Below are 21,152 nucleotides of genomic sequence, written 5' to 3' on the forward strand. Positions count from 1 at the left end.
TGCACATCTAAGTCATCAACATGCATAAGTGTTAGGATGTGTGCTTGATCACAGGACATCTGAGGATTCCAAGATATTTAGCTCACACCGTAACTTGCAAAACCTTTTCTCATCCAAGGGGTTTGTGAAGACATTTGCCAGTTGCTCTTCAGTGTTGACGTGAATGATGTCAATATCTTTCTTCATAACATGATCTCGGAGAAAATGATGACGAATTTCAATGTGCTTTGTCTTCGAATGCTGAACTGGATTGTTGGCAATCTTGATGGCGCTTTCGTTGTCGCAGAAGAGAGGGACTTGTTTCAGATTGACGCCATAGTCCTTGAGAGTTTGCTTCATCCATAGAAGCTGAGCACAACAAGATCCAGCAGCAATGTGTTCAAATTCAGCAGTTGAGAGTGATACACAGTTTTGCTTCTTTGAAGACCAACAGACAAGTGATCGTCCCAGAAAGTGACATGTTCCAGATGTAGACTTGCGATCCACCTTATCACCAGCATAATCAGCATCCGAGAATCCAACCAGGTCAAACCTTGAGCCCTTTGGATACCATAATCCGAGTGTTGGGGTGTAAGCCAAATATCTAAGAATTCGCTTCACAGCTAAGTGATGCGATTCCTTTGGTGCCGCTTGGAATGGAGCACACATGCAAACACTAAGCATAATATCTGGCCTAGATGTACATAGGTAAAGTAAAGAACCAATCATGGAGCGGTATACCTTTTGATCGAACTCTTTACCATTGTCGCCGGGACCAAGATGATGTTTGGCTGGCATTGGCGTCGTGTAACCTTTGCAATCTTGCATGTCGAACTTCTTTAGACAGTCTTTGAGATATTTTTCTTGAGATATGAAGATGCCATTTCTTTGCTGACGAATTTGAAGACCAAGGAAGAACTTCAGCTCACCCATCATGGACATCTGATATTGCTCTTGCATCATGTATGCAAACTCATCACTATACTTCTGGTTGGTGCAGCCGAAAATTATGTCATCCACATATATTTCGCATACAAACAGTTCACCATCATATGTCCTCGTGAAGAGTGTGGGATCTAGGGATCTTGGTTTGAAGCCTTTGCTCTTCAGGAAGTCTTTGATTGTATCATACCAAGCGCGAGGAGCTTGTTTGAGGCCATACAGTGCTTTGTTTAGTTTGTACACCATATCAGGATGTTTTGGATCTTCAAAACCAGGTGGTTGAGCAACATACACTTCTTCTTCAATCTTGCCATTGAGGAAAGCACTCTTCACATCCATTTGATATAGCAAGATGTTGTGGTGATTAGCATAGGCTAGCAGTATGCGAATAGCTTCAAGCCTAGCCACCGGAGCAAATGTTTCATCGAAGCCGATTCCTTCAACTTGAGTATATCCTTGAGCCACAAGACGTGCTTTGTTTCTGACGACTTGACCATGCTCATCTTGTTTGTTCTGATATATCCATTTAGTGCCAATAATGTTATGTTTGCGAGGGTCAGGTCGCTTGACAAGTTCCCAAACATTATTCAGCTTGACTGTTGAAGTTCTTCTTGCATGGCTTGAATCCATTCAGGTTCCATAAAGGCTTCATCAACTTTCTTGGGTTCAGTTATTGATACAAATGAAAAGTGCCCACAGAAATTTGCTAACTCTGTTGCTCTTGAGCGAGTAAGCGGACCAGGTGCATTGATGCTATCAATTATCTTCTCAATTTGTACTTCATTTGCAACACGAGGATGAACTGGACGAAGCCCTTGCTCATGCTGATCATTGTCATCATTGGGAGGATTGTCTTCGGTCTGAGCATTGTCTTCAGGTTGGTTTGGTGTAGAAATGATAAGTTCATCTTCAGGCTGTGCTTCAGAGGGCATGATTTCACCAGTTCCCATCACCTTGATAGATTCGCTGGAAGGAGCTTCATCTAATGTGCTTGGCAGGAGATCTCGTTGTGAACCATTGGTTTCATCAAATCGCACGTCCACAGTTTCAACAATTTTGTAGTGGAAGAGGTTGAAGACTCTGTAAGAGTGTGAATCCTTTCCATAACCAAGCATGAAGCCTTCGTGTGCTTTAGGCTCAAATTTTGACTTGTGATGGGGATCCTTGATCCAGCATCTAGCACCAAAGACTCTGAAGTAGCTGACATTTGGCTTCTTGCCAGTAAGGAGCTCATTGGATGTTTTGCCCAGAAGCTTATGGATGTAGACACGGTTCATGATGTGACAAGCTGTATCAATAGCTTCAGGCCAGAACTTTCTTGGTGTCTTGTACTCATCGAGCATTGTTCGAGCCATCTCAATGAGGGTTCTGTTCTTGTGCTCAACAATGCCATTTTGCTGAGGTGTGTATGGAGCAGAAAACTCATGAGTGATTCCCATTGTATCCAGATAGAGATCAAGCCCGGTGTTCTTGAATTCAGTGCCGTTATCACTTCTAATATGCTTGATCTTGATGCCATAATTGTTCATTGCTCGATTGGCGAATCGTCTGAAGACACCTTGTACTTCAGTCTTTTAGAGAATTATGTGCACCCATGTATATCTTGAGTAGTCATCGACAATGACGAAGCCATAGAGACACACTGTTGTTTTGAGGGTAGAGTAATGAGTAGGGCCAAATAAGTCCATGTGCAACAACTCAAAGGGTTGAGATGTCGTCATGATTGTCTTCGAGGGGTGCTTGGCCCTCGTCATCTTTCCAGCTTCGCAGGCACCACACAAATGATCTTTCTTGAACTTGACACTGTGGCGACCGGTTTTTCGGGTATTAATTTCCAAAAAATGGCCATTGTGCTCACCAGCCCCACGATTACTGTTAGCTGATGAGACACTGACTTGATACAGAATTTCCAAGCAAAATACAAAATATGTAGTACAAGACCATTCTGGCCTGTGAGTACAACAAATGGTTTCTAGTGGTTTATGGTGGAAGAGGTTTGTGAATCATCAGTGTCTATGGGACTCCATTTCCCACAAGAACAGCAGACCAGGTAACTCCTATCTTCGCGAGGCTGCTACCACCACTGCTTAGGTTTCGGGGCTGTCATCGCGTCGCTCCTCTCCGTGCAAGAAATCTGGCCAAGACAATAGCCAGGGACAAGCCAGTGAGTACTTTGAATGTACTCGCAAACATTTTGAACACTGGGATAATAAAAATGATAATCATGCACTGAAATATTTTATGATCACATCGTCAGTCATAAATAAAATCTCTTATGCATGCAAAAAGGTTATTTACATGCAACATGAATGATCAATAATGGAGTGGAAAAAAAATGCCGCAGTCGGGCGTCTGTGCGACACCATGTAAAGGGCTTATAAAGTAAATAAATAACAAGCAATGCCACAGTCGGGCGTCTGAGCGACACCACATAAAGGGCTTATAAAGTAAATAAATAACAAGCAATGCCACAGTCGGGCGTCTCAGCGACACCGCATAAAGGGCTTATAAAGTAAATAAATAACAAGCAATGCCACAGTCAGGCGTCTCAGCGACACCGCATAAAGGGCTTATAAAACAAATAATCACAATGAATATCCAGGGGATAGAACCGTCCCAGGGATACTCAATAATTCAAATAATATAATGGGTTAGTCCATAATAATAATCAAAATCATCATAATCAGCACAAGTCATGATCCAAGTTTTGTTTTAACAGTTTCTCCTCCGAAGATCGACACTAAGACCGACACTTGACCCAACCCAGACTGTAATCCTTAACCATGGACACGGCTACTCGAATAGGTTTAATCTCTGCAAAGGGTGTACTCTTTACCCACGAGTAACGGATTCCTTCAGTCCATCGGGACTAATTCCGTCTATGGTCTTTTAAATCAAAACGCACCTGACTTGCACACACCAGCTTAACTTACCGGTGTCTGGTATCACCCACGACACTCGTTAAGCAAAACTCTAAGTGGGGAGGCTAAAACCTCGATTAGCATGGGATCACAAAATTTATACCGCGCACAAAACTGGGGAAGCTACCCCCTCGGCTACAACTGAAACACCCATGCCCCCTGACCGGATGACTGGCTTTAATCCATGGCCAAGATACCCTCACCCCGGCCCCTCTGTACGGTGTGTGCTAGAAAGGGGTTGACAAATTACTGAACCGTACCCTACCTGTGGCAGGGACAAGTGGTAGCACGAAACAAGTGTGGGGTTTACTGGAACAAGACTCAATCTACGGTCGACTCAGGAGGTTAATAATTTCCCTGTATGACATGTATAACAATTATATTTCAACCAACAGAATCGCCGCTCATTACACCTTACTATGCCATACCGGACATAACCGTCCCGACGGAGGCCAGCGACAAGCTCACGCCTACCCAAGGCAGAGGTTTTCCCGGATTCCTTTCCGGCATGCATGCAAGGCACATGAGGATGATTACCATCTCAAGTATATTCATTTCCACCAGCAAGGAAATCACTAATATGCATTCATGCAAAGGATCATATCACCACATAAAATAATGAGTTTTCTGAAATAAGGTGGTGTTATAATCGTGTCAACCAACACATCAAAAATATTATACCAGGGTTCAGGATGCTTGCCTTCAAGTTGTGGGGAGGCAAGGTGCACTCCAAAAGTTTTTGAAGGCTTTCTCCTTTCTCCAAAAATCCTATTTAAAAGATTTTTGAATCAATAAATAGTTTCAAAAACAGTACCAATAAGTTGTCTGATTTTTTTTGAAATAAACCTTAAAATAAACTAGACAATATTTAGGAGAGGTAGGAAAAAGAATCAATTCATTTGGAGTTATATTTAAAAAGTTATAGACAGTCAAAGTTTTGGTCAAAATCTGTTATTTAAAAAAATAAAACAGAAAAAGAAAACGATTCGAATATACGTACACGTCGAAGGCGTATTCCGACTTTACGCCTCCACTTATCCAGCGTGGACCGTGCGTGGTCACTGACAGTGGGCCCGCCTGGCCCACTGGTCAGGTTTGACTAGTCCACCTTCCCTCCTCTTCCTCTGCTCGAGAGGGTGCGGGACTCCGGCAACGCTCGCCGGCGAACGGCGGCACTGTTCGAGAAACAGAGGTCACCCGCGGGCTCAGGGGGTCGAGGCGGTCACTCCGGTGGTCGCTTTGGTCTCTGGGGTGGACGGAGCTGCCGGCGGCGAGCTCTGCAGCGGACGGTGGCCGTCGGGAAGAGTGAGTTTTCGCCCGCGGCGAGTCACGATCAAAATTGAGTAGGGGGGTGGACTCACGAGGGGGAGAGGGGGCTCCTGGTGAAAAGAGTGGAGATGGGGAGTCCCTGGTGGTGTCGGAATGACCGGGACAGTGGCGGCGGCTGTAGTTGTCGGAGATGGGGAAGAAGACCTCCCCAGGTCGATTGGCTGCCACAGGGAAATGAGGGGGGTGATTTGAGGCTACTTGGGGAACGGGAAGCGCTCGGGGGCCTCTTTTTATAGCACATCCAAGTCGGTTCGCGGCGGCCGTGGATAAGCTCGCCGGCGACCGTCTTTCTGTAGCATCCGGGGAACATGGCGGCGACGAGCGCTAGGGAACACGCTTGTGGATGAGCTCGTGCTGCTCTAGGGGGCAGGTGGCGAGCGGGAGAGGCTCGGGCAGCGCCGACCTGAGCAGGGGCTGTCGGGCGGCCGTGGCGGCTAGCTCATGGCTTGTCGGAGACGTGGCGAGGGGCTGCTTGGCGTGTTCTAGTGAGAGGGTGAGTGCATGGCGCGGCTTTGCAGTGTGGGCAAAACCAGGGGCACGACGCGGCGGCTCGGGCGCGGCACGTGCAAAACGCGTGCTCTGCTCGCGCCCAGAGCACGCACAGAACATGCTCTACAAAATGCTAATGCATGCTATGGGGCTCTAAACCACAAGAGGGTTAGCAGGGTGGAGTTGTAGGCTAGGGCAAAACCATGGGACATGCTGGTCTGGTCAGGGGGTCAGGTTCACAATGTAAACAAAAACTCATGCCCAATCTGTCCATGCTCTCAAGGTGTTTGACAAAATGCCACAGGCACCTAGGCATTTCTTGGAGTGGTTAAATCTTCCATATTGGGGTCTCTTTGGATTCATAAGAGGGTGGTGAGGTTAGTTTGTAAAAAGAACAAACTTGTTAGTGCAAGTTTTGCAAAACTTCAGATTAGGACAGAAAGAACAAGGCATGATTGCAGGAACTAGAATTGATCCAATGAGTCCAACCTCTTGGACTTAAGGGTTTAGCAGGGAGGACTACAAGTAGGAAAAGAAATCAAGGATAAAGGAGCAATTTAAAATATAGTTGTTGTACAAATCATCAAGTTGGACCAGAATGGAAAAGAGGTTGATTCACTCAAATTTTTCAAAGGACAACACTGGGATTTTGCAAAAAGTTAATTAACATACTCATATTGACATCCCAAAATTTTGGTGGAAGTTTTAAAGAAATATTTAAATAGGTTGTAGTGTAAAACTGCCCACTGGACCAGATTTGAAAATTATTAGTAGAACTCAAAATATCTAGAGATTGAAATATATTTTTGCATAAAAATGTTTTTAAAACATCACATGACATCTCCAAATTTTGGTGGGATTTTTGAATGAATTTATAAAAGGGTTGCAGTGCAAATGGGACCCTAAACTTATGAAAAACCAAATTAGAGAAATAAAGCTCAGGATTTATTTTAATTATATAAATAATCCTACTGATAAAAGAATTGTTTTATTTGAGAGGGTAAGAGAGTCCAATAAAATTGGGAAGTTTTTCACTTGAGGTAAAAACTCCATAAAAATAAGGGAAGAATGGTTCTGAAATCAAAAGAAAATCCAGAAAACAAAAGTTTAAGTTCCTGGCCAAATTTTAATTAATAAAACAAGGTTAAAATTTTTGGGGTGTCACAACACTACCCCTCTTAAGAAAAAAAATCTCGTTCTCGAGATTTGTTAGGAGTTGTTTTGAAAAACAAATACTCCATGGTTACGTGTTTTTGCAAACAGGGTATGTGCTCGAGCGGTTGGGAGTCTGCTGCCGTCATGCTGTGTGACATAAAATAATCCATGTCGTGAGAAGGTGTATGATGCAGCAGCTCAGGGAAAAGAAATCTCACTCGCGGATTTTTCGCGAGAAAAAAAACAGTAGTATATTAGAGTCAAACCGCAACAGAACTACTCACATTAATAGAAACTAAATGATTTACTCGCCTCGCAAACTCGGGGTACCACACATAAGTTACAACTTATAAATAAATGTTGCAATAATAAACACAGCAGCGACGTCTATAATGCAAACGGTAACTGGATGGGGTCCCTAGAAAGCGTCTCTGGTACTGGGACACAGTCCTCTTCTATCGGGGGAAGTGGATTGACCAGTTGATGAATGTGTCTCTCCTGGTCGGGCCTCAGTGATCTGCCGGTGGCGATCTGAGGATTTAAATCCACGAGGCTCTAGAGATAACCCATCACACGTTGGGTTAAAGGTTCTTGAGCAATGACGTACTGGACAAGATTGGCCAGTACTGGGTCTCTCTCAATTCGTCCATCGGGAAAGGATGTTACTTCCCCGGGTGCTGCACGGCTCGGAAAGTAATAATACCCTCGTTCGCTGGCATAGGGTACCGCGAATCAAAGGCGAGCAAGCGCTTCATATGCAGCAGCTTCTATGGCCATATGCGGGGTCGGCATAGATTTCCCCACGAAGGAGACCTCTGTTGGGTCTTGGTTTGAGTCTACGGGAGGGATGTGTACTGCTGCCCCATATCTCGAGGTGGACCGGGTGATTCTCGATTTGAATAGCTCGTACTGGGATGGCTGGGTAGAACCCATGGTACTGCAGGTAAAATCCCACAATATTTTGACAAAGCTACCTGGGGTTGCATCTGGGGTTCTCAGATAAATACTAGGGCTCGGCATGGCAGGAAATGGTGCAAAAGGTGAGGGGTGCTTGGCAAGGTCATGAGATGGCCTTTTTTATAGCACTGGAGCTGGGTCATTTTACCGTGGTGAAAGGTAATGAATTTGCCAGTTCAGCTCCAAGGGTCGGGGTCAAAGCCACAGATACACACATCACTAAAGTGACGTATCACTGTGGGGGTCGTCGAGGTGGTTTGGTAGCTGTGCCCAGAATAAAATGCAACTGCAGGTTGATATATCCTTGCAAGGTTACTATTTAAATAACAGAGGCACGGCGACTGGCTGCGTTTATTTACAAGGTCACATGATTACAAAGCGAGGATACACTGGGACTCAACACTACTCGAGTGACTTAGTCTACCTCGTTTATATCCAAGCGGGCGTGCCTTGTGGATGTCGAGGCTTCTCCTCGGGTCTCACTTTCGGGATTAGCTGGAGGAGGTTGAGGGGTTGCAGGGTCGGGGTGGCGATGATGACCATCGCGGGGATTGTTGGCCACAATCCCGTTGGAGTGGGCTCCCAAAAGGCGACGAAGCACTTCTGGGGTCATCAAAGCACTTTGGTTGATGGCTGGGGCTGACCTCAGGGTCTCGATCGGGTGTCCGAACAGCACGACTAGGTTGTCGGCGTCAGGCTCGTCTTCCCTACTTGCCGGGGCTCCGCGAACCAGCTCTCCACGAGCTGCGATCAGATCAATGGTGATTTGATCGAACAGTGCCTCTAGTGCACCTACATAGCGTACTAGGTGCAATAATGCAGGATCCGTCTCGTGATATCCATTGTCAACTTGGGGTGGTCTACCATACCCTTCACGTCTGGGGTAGTAGTAGAAAGAGCGATAGTTAACTCTGGACGACAAGTGCCAGAGTTGAACTATAGCTTCTAGAGCAGCTAGCTGGATGGCTTGTGGCTCAAAGGGAGTTGTCCTTCCAGTGAACCTGTAGGGGCGTTCTGGCGACAGACTCCTACCCTAGATGTGCACAGTGGCCCAGAATTGACGGTCCTCACCGCTCATGGGTCCTTGGTACACAACATATTCTGGGGGCTCTTCTAACGCATAGGCACGACGGGTGAGGTTTGCGAGTATGGTCACAAAACCTCCAAGGTTGGTTGTTGTGGTCTCATTGTGCACGACGGGGCCAGGCATTACGGCTCGGTTTGGGGTAGAGGATGTGTTGTGCTGGGTTGGGGCTAGCGTGCCCTTTTTATAGGAAAAGGGGACGGAGTCTTCCTTCGCACGCTTGTGAATGAGACATCTTGGGTGCTGGTCACTAGTGCGTGATAGACATGCTAGGTTGATAGGTTGGGCACCGACTGCCAAAAGGTGTCGGGGTCACTGTGTGGCTATCTTGCACGAGAAGCTTGGCTGGGGTTTGGTTAAGGTCTGGTGGGTTGGTCTGCCTAAGTTTTTTGACCTGACTAAGATAGGATTAGCCAATGGTCAGCCTGGCTCTGATACCAAGTTTGTGGCGACCGGTTTTCCGGGTATTAATTTCCAGAAAATGGCCGTTGTGCTCACCAGCCCCAGGATTACTGTTAGATGACGAGACACCGACTTGATACATAATTTCCAAGCAAAATACGAAATATGTAGTACAAGACCATTCTGGCCTGTGAGTACAACAAATGGTTTCTAGTGGTTTATGGCGGAAGCGGTTTGTGAATCATCAGTGTCTATGGGACTCCATTTCCCACAAGAACAGCTGACCAGGTAACTCCTATCTTTGCGAGGCTGCTACCACCACTGCTTAGATTCTGGGGTTGTCATCGCGTCGCTCCTCTCCGTGCAAGAAATCTGGCCAAGACAATAGCCAGGGACAAGCTAGTGAGTACTTTGAATGTACTCGCAAACATTATGAACACTGGGATAATATAAATGATAACCATGCACTAAAATATTCTATGATCACATCGTCGGTCATAAATAAAATCTCTTATGCATGCAAACATGTTATTTACATGCAACATGAATGAGCAATAATGGAGTGGAAAATAAAATGCCGTAGTCGGGCGTCTGTGCGACACCACGTAAAGGTCTTATAAAGTAAATAAATAACAAGCAATGCCACAGTCGGGCGTCTGAGCGACACCATATAAAAGGATTATAAAGGAAATAAATAACAAGCAATGCCACAGTCGGGCATCTCAGCGACACCTCATAAAGGGCTTATAAAGTAAATAAATAACTAGCAATGCCACAGTCGGGCGTCTCAGCGACACCGCATAAAGGGCTTATAAAGTAAATAAATAACAAACAATGCCACAGTCGGGCGTCTCAGCGACACCGCATAAAGGGCTTATAAAACAAATAATCACAATGAATATCCAGGGGATAGAACCGTCCCAGGGATACTCAATAACTCAAATAATATAATGGGTTAGTCCATAATAATAATCACAATCATCATAATCAGCACAAGTCATGATCCAAGTTTTGTTTTAACGGTTTCTCCTCCGAAGACCGACACTAAGACCGACACTTGACCCAACCCAGACTGTAGTCCTTAACCATGGACACGGCTACTCGAATAGGTTTAATCTCTGCAGAGGGTGTACTCTTTACCCATGAGTAACAGATTCCTTTAGTCCATCGGGACTAATTCCGTCTACGGTCTTTTAAATGAAAACGCACCTGACTTGCACACACCAGCTTAACTTACCGGTGTCTGGAATCACCCAGGACACTCGTTAAGCAAAACTCTAAGTGGGGAGGCTACAACCTCGATTAGCATGGGATCACAAAATTTATACCGCGCGCAAAACTAGGGAAGCTACCCCCTCGGCTACAACCGAAACACCCATGCCCCCTGACCGGATGACTGGCTTTAATCCATGGCCATGGTACCCTCATCCCGGCCCCTCTGTACGGTGTGTGCTAGAAAGGGGTTGACAAATTACTGAACCGTACCCTACCTATGGCCGGGACAAGTGGTAGCACGAAACAAGTGTGGGGGTTACTGGAACAAGACTCGATCTACGGTCGACTCAGGAGGTTAATAATTTCCCTGTATGACATGTATAACAATTATATTTCAACCAACAGAATCACCGCTTATTACACCTTACTATGCCATACCGGACATAACCATCCCGACGGAGACCGGCGACAAGCTCACGCCTACCCAAGGCAGAGGTTTTCCCGGATTCCTTTCCGGCATGCATGCAAGGCACATGAGGATGATTACCATCTCAAGTATATTCATTTCCACCAGCAGGGAAATCACTAATATGCATTCATGCAAAGGATCGTATCACCACATAAAATAACGAGTTTTCCGAAATAAGGTGGTGTTATAATCGTGTCAACCAACAAATCAAAAATATTATACCAGGGTTCAGGATGCTTGCCTTCAAGTTGTGGGGAGGCAAGGTGCACTCCAAAAGTTTTTGAAGGCTTTCTCCTTTCTCCAAAAATCCTATTTAAAAGATTTTTGAATCAATAAATAGTTTCAAAAACAGTACAAAAAAGTTGTCTGATATTTTTTGAAATAAATCTTAAAATAAACTAGACAATATTTAGGAGAGGTAGGAAAAAGAATCAATTCATTTGGAGTTATATTTAAAAAGTTATAGACAGTCAAAGTTTTGGTCAAAATCTGTTATTTTAGAAAAATAAAACAGAAAAAGAAAACGATTCGAATATACGTACACGTCGAAGGCGTATTCCGACTTTACGCCTCCACTTATCTAGCGTGGACCATGCGTGGTCACTGACAGTGGGCCCGCCTGGCCCACTGGTCAGGTTTGACTAGTCCACCTTCCCTCCTCTTCCTTTGCCCGAGAGGGGGCGGGACTCCGGCGATGCTCACCAGCGAACGGCGGCACCATTCGAGAAACAAAGGTCACCCGCGGGCTCAGGGGGTCGAGGAGGTCACTCCGGTGGTCGCTTTGGTCTCTGGGGTGGATGGAGCTGCCGGCGGCGAGCTCCGCAGCGGACGGTGGCCGTCGAGAAGAGTGATTTTTCGCCCGCGGCGAGTCCCAATCAAAATTGAGTAGGGGGTGGACTCACGAGGGGGAGAGGGGGCTCCTGGTGAAGAGAGTGGAGAGGGGGAGGCCCTGGTGGTGCCGGAATGACCGGGATAGTGGCGGTGGCTGTGGTTGCTGGAGATGGGGAAGAAGACCTCCCCGGGTCGATTGGCTGCCACGGGGAAACGAGGGGTAGTGATTTGAGGCTACCTGGGGAACGGGACGCGCTCGGGGGCCTCTTTTCATAGCACATCCAAGTCGGTTCGCGGCGGCCGTGGATAAGCTCGCCGGCGACCATCTTTCTGTAGCATCCAGGGAACGTGGCGACGACGAGCACTAGGGAACACGCTTGTGGATGAGCTCGCGCTACTCTAGGGGGCAGGTGGCGAGCGGGAGAGGCTCGGGCGGCGCCGACCAGAGCAGGGGCTGTCGGGCGGCCGTGGCGGCTAGCTCCTGGCTTGTCGGAGATGTGGCGATGGGCTGCTTGGCGTGTTCTGGTGAGAGGGTGAGTGTGTGGCGCGGCTCTGCAGTGTGGGCAAAACCAGGGGCGCGACGCGGCGGCTCGGGCGCGGCACGTCCAAAACGCGTGCTCTGCTCGCGCCCAGAGCACGCACGGAATGTGCTCGACAAAATGCTAATGCATGCTATGGGGCTCTAAACCACAAGAGGGTTAGCAGGGTGGAGTTGTAGGCTAGGGCAAAACCATGGGACATGCTGGTCTGGTCAGGGGGTCAGGTTCACAATGTAAACAAAAACTCATGCCCAATCTGTCCATGCTCTCAAGGTGTTTGACAAAATGCCACAGGCACCTAGGCATTTCTTGGAGTGGTCAAATCTTCCATATTGGGGTCTCTTTGGATTCATAAGAGGGTGGTGAGGTTAGTTTATAAAAAGAACAAACTTGTTAGTGCAAGTTTTGCAAAACTTTAGATTAGGACAGAAAGAACAGGGCATGATTGCAGGAACTAGAATTGCTCGAATGAGTCCAACCTCTTGTACTTAAGGGTTTGGCAGGGAGGACTACAAGTAGGAAAAGAAATCAAGGATAAAGGAGCAATTTGAAATATAGTTGATGTACAAATCATCAAGTTGGACCAGAATGGAAAAGAGGTTGATTCACTCAAATTTTTCAAAGGACAACACTGGGTTTTTTCAAAAAGTTAATTAACATACTCATATTGACATCCCAAAATTTTGATGGAAATTTTAAAGAAATATTTAAATAGGTTGTAGTGTAAAACTGCCCACTGGACCAGATTTGAAAATTATGAGTAGAACTCAAAATATCCAGAGATTGAAATATATTTTTGCATAAAAATGTTTTAGAAACATCACATGACATCTCCAAATTTTGGTGGGATTTTTGAATGAATTTATAAAAGGGTTGCAGTGCAAATGGGAGCCTAAACTTATGAAAAACTAAATTAGAGAAATAAAGCTCAGGAAAAAATATATAAATAATCCTACTGATAAAAGAATTGTTTTATTTGAGAGGGTAAGAGAGTCCAATAAAATTGGGAAGTTTTTCACTTGAGGTAAAAACTCCATAAAAATAAGGGAAGAATGGTTCTGAAATCGAAAGAAAATCCAGAAAACAAAAGTTTAAGTTCCTGTCCAAATTTTAATTAATAAAACAAGGTTAAAATTTTTGGGGTGTCACAGACACCTTCGATGCCTATGGCATGCTTCTTCTTGACGAGAGTGTGTAAGTTCCTCATGCCAGCATGCCCCAGCCTTCGATGCCAGAGCCAACATTCTGAAGCTTTTGCAAGAAGACATACGGCAAGCTGTGGACCTGCTGAGAAATCTACCATGTATAGATCACCTTTCCTATACCCTTCAAAGACTAGAGACTTGTCAGATTCCATTAGTACAAGGCAACGATATTTTCCGAATATCACAATCATGTTTAAGTCACAAAGCATTGAGACAGACATTAAGTTGAATCCAAGGGATTCAACAAGCATCACTTTATCCATGTGTTGATCCTTTGAGATTGCAACTCTACCTAGACCCAATACCTTACCTTTACCAGTGTCAGCAAAAGTGATTTGACTCTTGTCGGATGGACGTAAGGTTGAGTCCATGAGAAGACTTCGATCACTAGTCATATGATTAGTGCATCTGCTGTCCATAATCCATTCTGAAGCACGAGGTGTCATACCCTACAATGCAGTTAGGAGGATAGGCCTCACAAGGTATGTTGTGAAGAATAAGCATTTGACGCACACTTGGATTATCACAGCATAGATGAAAGTTAGCACACAGTATGACAGGTAAGCAATTCAAATGTGGAATATATGGTAAGATCATTTTATCATGCATCCCTTATAGTGTTTTAGGTCCCCAGCAATAACATCTGACATCTTTGATTGCTGGCTGGAGACCATGTTCTGCAAAAGAGAGTTAGTTCTTATCCACCACCCACATCTTTAGGGGTGGCTTAGAAGCAATGAGTCTAAGTGCAGCATCTGAGAATTTCGGCTTTGGAGCCCTAGCAAATAGCCTTGCAAGAGATGAATGATACTCATATGAATAAGCAGAAAAGTTCTTAGTCCTATGAACATAGCGGTTTGAAGACACGCGCTCATATTCATAAGTTTGAGTATGATTTCCCTGCAAAACATTGGCGTTAGGGTGACTTAGGTGAGTCCTATTTCCGTATGAAGCCGTTGGACCATGTGACGCCTTTGGTCTGGTGTTTGTCTTCTTCCCTGGTGGTGTCATGACAACATTCACAGGAAGATTCTCAAGACAGCTTTTGGGAACCCAGATCTTCTTCATTGGTGGTCCATTCCTGCAGTTAGTACCAATATACCTGGCAAACACTTCACCATTCTGATTTTTGAACAGTTTATAGTTTGCATCAAAGGATTCATCAATGATAATAGGATTAGCACAGGTAAAGCCAGATAAAGTGGATGGATCCACTGAAGGTTCCTTTGCAGCAACCCATCTGGTTTTGGGATACTGCTCAGCCTTCCAATAGGAACCATCAGCATTCATTTTCCTCTTGAACCCAACACCCTCTTTCCTAGGGTTTCGGTTCAGAATCTTCTTTTTGAGGACATCGCAAAGTGTCTGATGCCCTTTTAGACTTTTATACATCCCTGTTTCAAGCAATGTCTTCAACCTAGCATTTTCATCAGCAATAGTAGTGGTATCCTCAGCAGAGGGGTTAGTTACCACATCAGTAGTTGAAGACAGAGCAACAGTAGCAGCAGTGGAACAGTCAGCAACAGAGGCAGCGTTATCACACTCAATGCATTTTAGACATGGTGGTTCAAATCCTTCCTGAGCGGAACTGATCTGTTGAGCGCGAAATGACTCATTCTCCTTTTAAAGATCTTCATGAGTCGCTTTCAATTTCTCAAGCTCTTGCTTCCTTTGAAGATAATCATAGGAGAGCTTTTCATAAGTGGTTGAGAGCGTCTCATGAAGACTTTCAAGTTCTTGATACTTAGCATGAAGATTTTTTATGTCTTCAACTAAGGACTGTGAACGTGTCATTTCCGCGTCCAACAGGTCATCGCTTTTGTCTAACAGTTTTTGAGTATGTTCCATAACCCTTTGTTGTTCAGTAGCAATTTTAGCAAGTGTTTTGTAGCTGGGTTTAGATTCACAATCAGAGTCATCTTCACTTGATGTTTGAAAGTAAGCATCGCGTGATTTTACCTTGGCACCGCGTGCCATGAAGCAGTAGGTGGGAGCAGGATCGTCCTTGTCATCATCAGCGTTGGTGTGGGAGTCATTGTCTTCAGTGTTGAAGATGGACTTGGCAACATAGGCTGTGGCTAGAGCCAGACTTGCAACACTAGAGTCGGACTCAGCTTCAGATTCCACCTCCGCCTCCTCAGAAGCAGACTCCTCCTCTGAATCCATTTCCTTGCCAACAAAAGCACGAGCCTTGCCAGATGAGCTCTTCTTATGAGATGAAGACTTTGATGAGGACTTGGAAGAAGACTTTGAAGATTTCTTCTTCTTCTTGTCATCAGAGTCATATTCCTTGCTCTTCTTCTTCTTCCACTCGCTGTGCCACTGAGGACACTCAGAGATGTAGTACCCAGGCTTCTTACACTTGTGACATGTTCTCTTCTTGTTGTCTTGAGTGGAAGCTTCATCATTTCTTGAACTGGATCATGAAGACTTTCTGAAGCCCTTCTTCTTGGTGAATTTCTAGAACTTCTTCACAAGCATAGCAAGTTCCCTTCCAATGTCTTCAGGATCATCAGAACCGCAGTCAGATTCTTCTTCTTCAGATGAGGAAACAACTTTTGCCTTCAAAGCACGAGTTCGGCCATATTTGGGGCCATAGATATCTCTTTTCTCAGAAAGCTGGAACTCATGTGTGTTGAGCCTCTCAAGTATATCAGACGGATCGAGAGTCTTGAAGTCAGGATGTTCTTGTATCATGAGGGCAAGGGTGTCAAAGGAGCTGTCAAGAGATCTTAGCAGCGTCTTGACGATTTCATGCTTGGTGATCTCAGTGGCGCCGAGAGCCTGAAGCTCATTCGTGATGTCGGTGAGGCGATCAAACGTGAGCTGGACATTTTCATTGTCGTTTCTCTTGAAGCGGTTGAAGAGGTTGTGAAGAACACTGATCCTTTGATCTCTCTGAGTTGAGACGCCTTCGTTGACCTTGGATAGCCAGTCCCAAACTAGCTTTGACATTTCAGAGCACTCACACGGCCATACTGTCCTTTGGTCAGATGACCACAGATGATGTTCTTTGCAGTCGAGTCCAGTTGAATGAACTTCTTGACATCAGCAGGGGTGACACCTTCACCAGTTTTTGTAACGCCGTTCTTGACGACATACCAGAGATCGACATCAATGGCTTTAATATGCATGCGCATCTTATTCTTCCAGTAGGGATATTCAGTTCCATCAAAGACGGGGCAAGCAGCGGAGACTTTGATTATCCCTGCAGTCGACATAGCTAAACTCCAGGTGGTTAAACCGAATCACACAGAATAAGGGAGTACCTTTCTCTGATACCAATTGAAAGTGCTAGTTATCGACTAGGGGGGTGAATAGGCGATTTTTATCAGAGTCTTCAAAACGTGGAAGTTTCGAAGACAAACAATAGAAATGACCTAATTGATATGCAGCGGAAGATAAACTATAACGAGCAAGCCATAGTCAAGTATGCAATAGTATTGATGTACGAAGACTAATAGCAGCTAGGTAGTAAGGATCAGGATGGAAGATAGTATGAAGCCAATCAACGATAGTAGTCAAGCAATGAAGTCAAACAGATAAGACAAATAAGCAATGATTTCATGAAGACAAACTTAAAGTAAAGGAGGGAAGAGATAGAACTAGTCACTTGTTGAAGACACAGGATTTGTTGGACCAGTTCCAGTTGCTGTGACTGTACGTCTGGTTAGGGAGGCTGAGATTCAACTCAGAAGACCGCGTCTTCACCTTATTCCCCTTGAGCTAAGGACACATAGTCCTCGCCCAATCACTCTGGTAAGTCTTCAAGGTAGACTTCTGAACCTTCACAGACTTCGTTCACCGGCAATCCACAATGACTCTTGGATGCTCAGAACGCGACGCCTAACCGGCTGGAGGATACACAGTCCTCAAGTGTAATAAGTCTTCAGGTCACATAGACAGAAAGTCTTCAGTGATGCCTAACACTCTTTGGCTCTGGGTGTTTGGGCTTTGTCCTCGCAAGGATTTCTCTCTCAAAGGCTTCGAGGTGGGTTGCTCTCAAAACGACAAAAGCCGTAAACTAACTCTGAGCAGCCACCAATTTATGGTGTAGGGGGTGGGCTATTTATAGACACAAGGCAACCTGACCTGATATGTCCGAAATGACCCTGGGTCACTAAGAAACTGACACGTGTTATAACGGTCAGATTTCAAACACACACGACAACTTTACTTGGGCTACAAGCAAAGCTGACTCATCCAGCTCTGGATAAGATTTGCTCTCATTGTCTTCACTCGAAGACATAGGATTTTGGTTGAGCATCACTTCAGTCACTATGACTTTGTTCACTTGGACCCCACTTAACAGTACGGTGGTTCCTATGACTCAACAAAGAAGAAAAGGAAACAACGAAACAACTCAGTCTTCGCGCTCCATAGTCTTCACTCAATGTCTTCTCATGTCATAGTCTTCAGTGTGAATATCTTCACACACCACCATTGTCTTCAATGTCTTCATACATTTTTAGGGGTCATCTCCGGTAGGTAAACCGAATCAATGAGGGACACTACCTGCGTTATCCTGCAGTTCTCACAAACGCATTAGTCCGTCAACCAACTTTGTCGTCAATACTCCAAAACCAACTAGGGGTGGCACTAGATGCACTTACAGTATCGTTGTCATTCTGGTCACGAACGTGTACGTACATACTAGTCGATGTATAGGCGTGCACGTGTCATAGTAGAGGTGCGCACGTAGCGTGTACACATACAAAGCGGCCAGGGTGCAAGAAAGTAAATACGGCCATGTACGTACATACGGGTGGGGTCTCGAACGCCTACTCGCGCATACGTAAGGCCAGGGCTCGTTTACATGGATGGGTCGGAACGGAGAAACTGCATCGTCATGTTCATGGGGGGCAACAGAATGCGTCGTGTTCATCAGGAGGCAACAGAACACGTGTTATTCATCGGGAGCCAACCGGCTTGGACGGAACAGCCGATGGAAACGAGGCCCAGTGTACCCTAGAACGGAGGAACCGACCTTGTGTTCGACCGGTCACGGTCGAAATGGGATCTTGTTCATCGGGAGGGGTCTGGCGTACCGCAAAACGGAGGAAACATACTTCTGTTGGAACTCCTACGGTCGAAACAGGGTCCTATTGATCGGGAAGGGTGTGGCGTACCGCAAAACGGAGGAAATGGACTTGTGTTGGAGCACTACGGTCCAAACGGGGGTCCTATTCATCAGGAGGGGTGTGGCATACCGCAAAACGGGACTCCGCGGGATATTGTTCATCTCCACCGTCGACCTCCTCCGGCCTCCACGGGCTACTGTTCATCGACCGTTGACCTCCTCCAGCCTCCACCTATGACTGTTCATCCACGGGCTCCTGTTCAGCCAGCCTCCACCGCGCGCTCCTCCACCGGCTACTGTTCAACCAACCCTCTCCACGGGGTCCTGTTCAACCACCCCTCCATGAGCTACTATTCATCCAGCCCTCCACCGGCTACTGTTCAACCAGCCCACCACTGGCTACTGTTCAACGTTTCCTCCACGCGGTCCTGTTCATCCAGCCCTCCATGGGGTCCTGTTCATCCATGCCCAACTGACTCGATCAATCGGGGTCCTGTTCATCCAGCGGCAACACCACGGGGTCCTGTTCATCCAACCCCCAACCGAGAATTGTTCATCCAAACACCCCAACAATGCTCACTGTTCATCCAGAGGCATCATCAATTGGCTTTAGTTAGAAGTAGTAGAAAAGGAATCGCTCGATCGCTCAAGTTCAGTAACGCGTAGCCTACACTGCAATCGCTTGGGTTCAGTTAGGCGAACACCTCGCTCGGGTTCAGTTAGAGCCCAACTCCTCGCACCCACGCGCGTACGTGTACGAGAGAAATGCGCATCGCTCGGCCCCTGAGCACCCACCGTAACCGGAAACTCCCTAATATTTTTCTCGCCCTCGCTTCTACCACGGTTTTTTATGTCATGGACGGCCCAAAGAATATCATGCAGCTGCGTCTCCGGCCTGCCCAGGACGAAAAGCCCATTTTCTATCATGATTTTTTGTCATAGAAGTAGGAGCCAACCACATCTATGATTATACCGGGTTTGGTCACAATTATCGTCATAGAAGTGTCATAAGTATGACAGAAAATTTTTTGTTTGTCCCAAAATGTCACGGATGTGTCTTTCTTGTAGTGAAGACTTCTCCCATGTCCTCAGGAACAAACGTAACTACTCACAAACCATATTCATGTTCATAATCAGAGGAGTATTAATTATCATTAAGGGTCTAAACATATGATCCTCCACTGGATAAACCAAGTAGCATCAACTACAAGGAGTAATCAACACTACTAGCAACCCACAGGTACCAATCTGAGGTTTTGAGACAAAGATCGATACAAGAGATGAACTAGGGGTTGAGAGGAGATGGTGCTGGTGAAAATGTTGATGGAGATTCACCCCCTCTCGATGAGAGGATCGTTGGTGATGATGATGGCTTCGATTTCCCCCTACCGGAGGGTAGTTTCCCCGGTAGAACAGCTCCGCCGGAGCCTTAGATTGGTTCTGCCCAGGTTCCACCTCGAGACAGCGGCGCTTCGTCCCGAAAGTTTTTCTCTAATTTTTCCAGGTCAAAACACACCATATAGCAGAAGATGGGCATCGGGGGCCTGCCAGGTGGCCCACAAGGTAGGGGGGCACGCCCTCCACCTTATGGATGGCAGGTGGCCCCCTCTGGTGCTTTCTTCACCCAATATTTTTTACTAATTCCAAAATGACTCTCCGTGAAGTTTCAGGACTTTTGGAGTTGTGCGGAATAGGTCTCTAATATTTGCTCCTTTTCCAGCCCAGAATTCCAGCAGTTGGCATTCTCCCTTTTCATGTAAACCTTGTAAAATAAGAGAGAAAATGCATATGCATTGTGTTATAATGTGTAATAACAACCCATAATGCAAAAATATCAATATAAACGCATGATGCAAAATGGACGTATCAACTCCCCTAGGCTTAAACCTCGCTTGTCCTCAAGCGAAAGCCAATATCGAAAAATATGTTCACATGGTTAGAGATAGAGGTGTCGATAAAATAAAATATAGACATGAGGGCATCATGCTCATTTTTAGAACAACAACATATATTGTCATATAATTTCTTATGTTAAAGTAACAATTCATTCAAGAAGTAAAGTATGAATCAGAAACTTTATTGAAAACTAACAAACTATGATCTCAGTCATTGAAGCAATTGCAATTTATCATAACACTGGAAAGAGTCAATATGAGAGCTTTTCAACAAGTCCACATACTCAACTATCATTTAATCTTTCAGAATTGCTAACACTCGCGCAGTACTTGTGAGTTCAAAGTTTCAGTCGGGCACAGAGAAAGATAGGGGCTTACAGTTTCGCCTCCCAACCTTTTACCTCAAGTGTAATGTCAACAATAATATTTTATGATAACCTACATCCGAGTGGATATATATACCTGGATCTCGCCAACACATAGTGATTGCCAAAAGAAAAAGTGTAAAAAGGAAAGGTGAAGATCACCATGACTCTTGTATAAAGGTACTTTAACATATAATGTTGCTAGCCAACTTGGTACCACGAAGCTCCTTCGATTTGGTCCACTTCTGGACGTCGGATCGGCCATCAGACGCATTTGGGCCGTCAGATATTCACT

This window comes from Triticum aestivum, chromosome 4B, assembly GCF_018294505.1.
Source record: "Triticum aestivum cultivar Chinese Spring chromosome 4B, IWGSC CS RefSeq v2.1, whole genome shotgun sequence".
NCBI classification, from domain to species: domain Eukaryota; kingdom Viridiplantae; phylum Streptophyta; class Magnoliopsida; order Poales; family Poaceae; genus Triticum; species Triticum aestivum.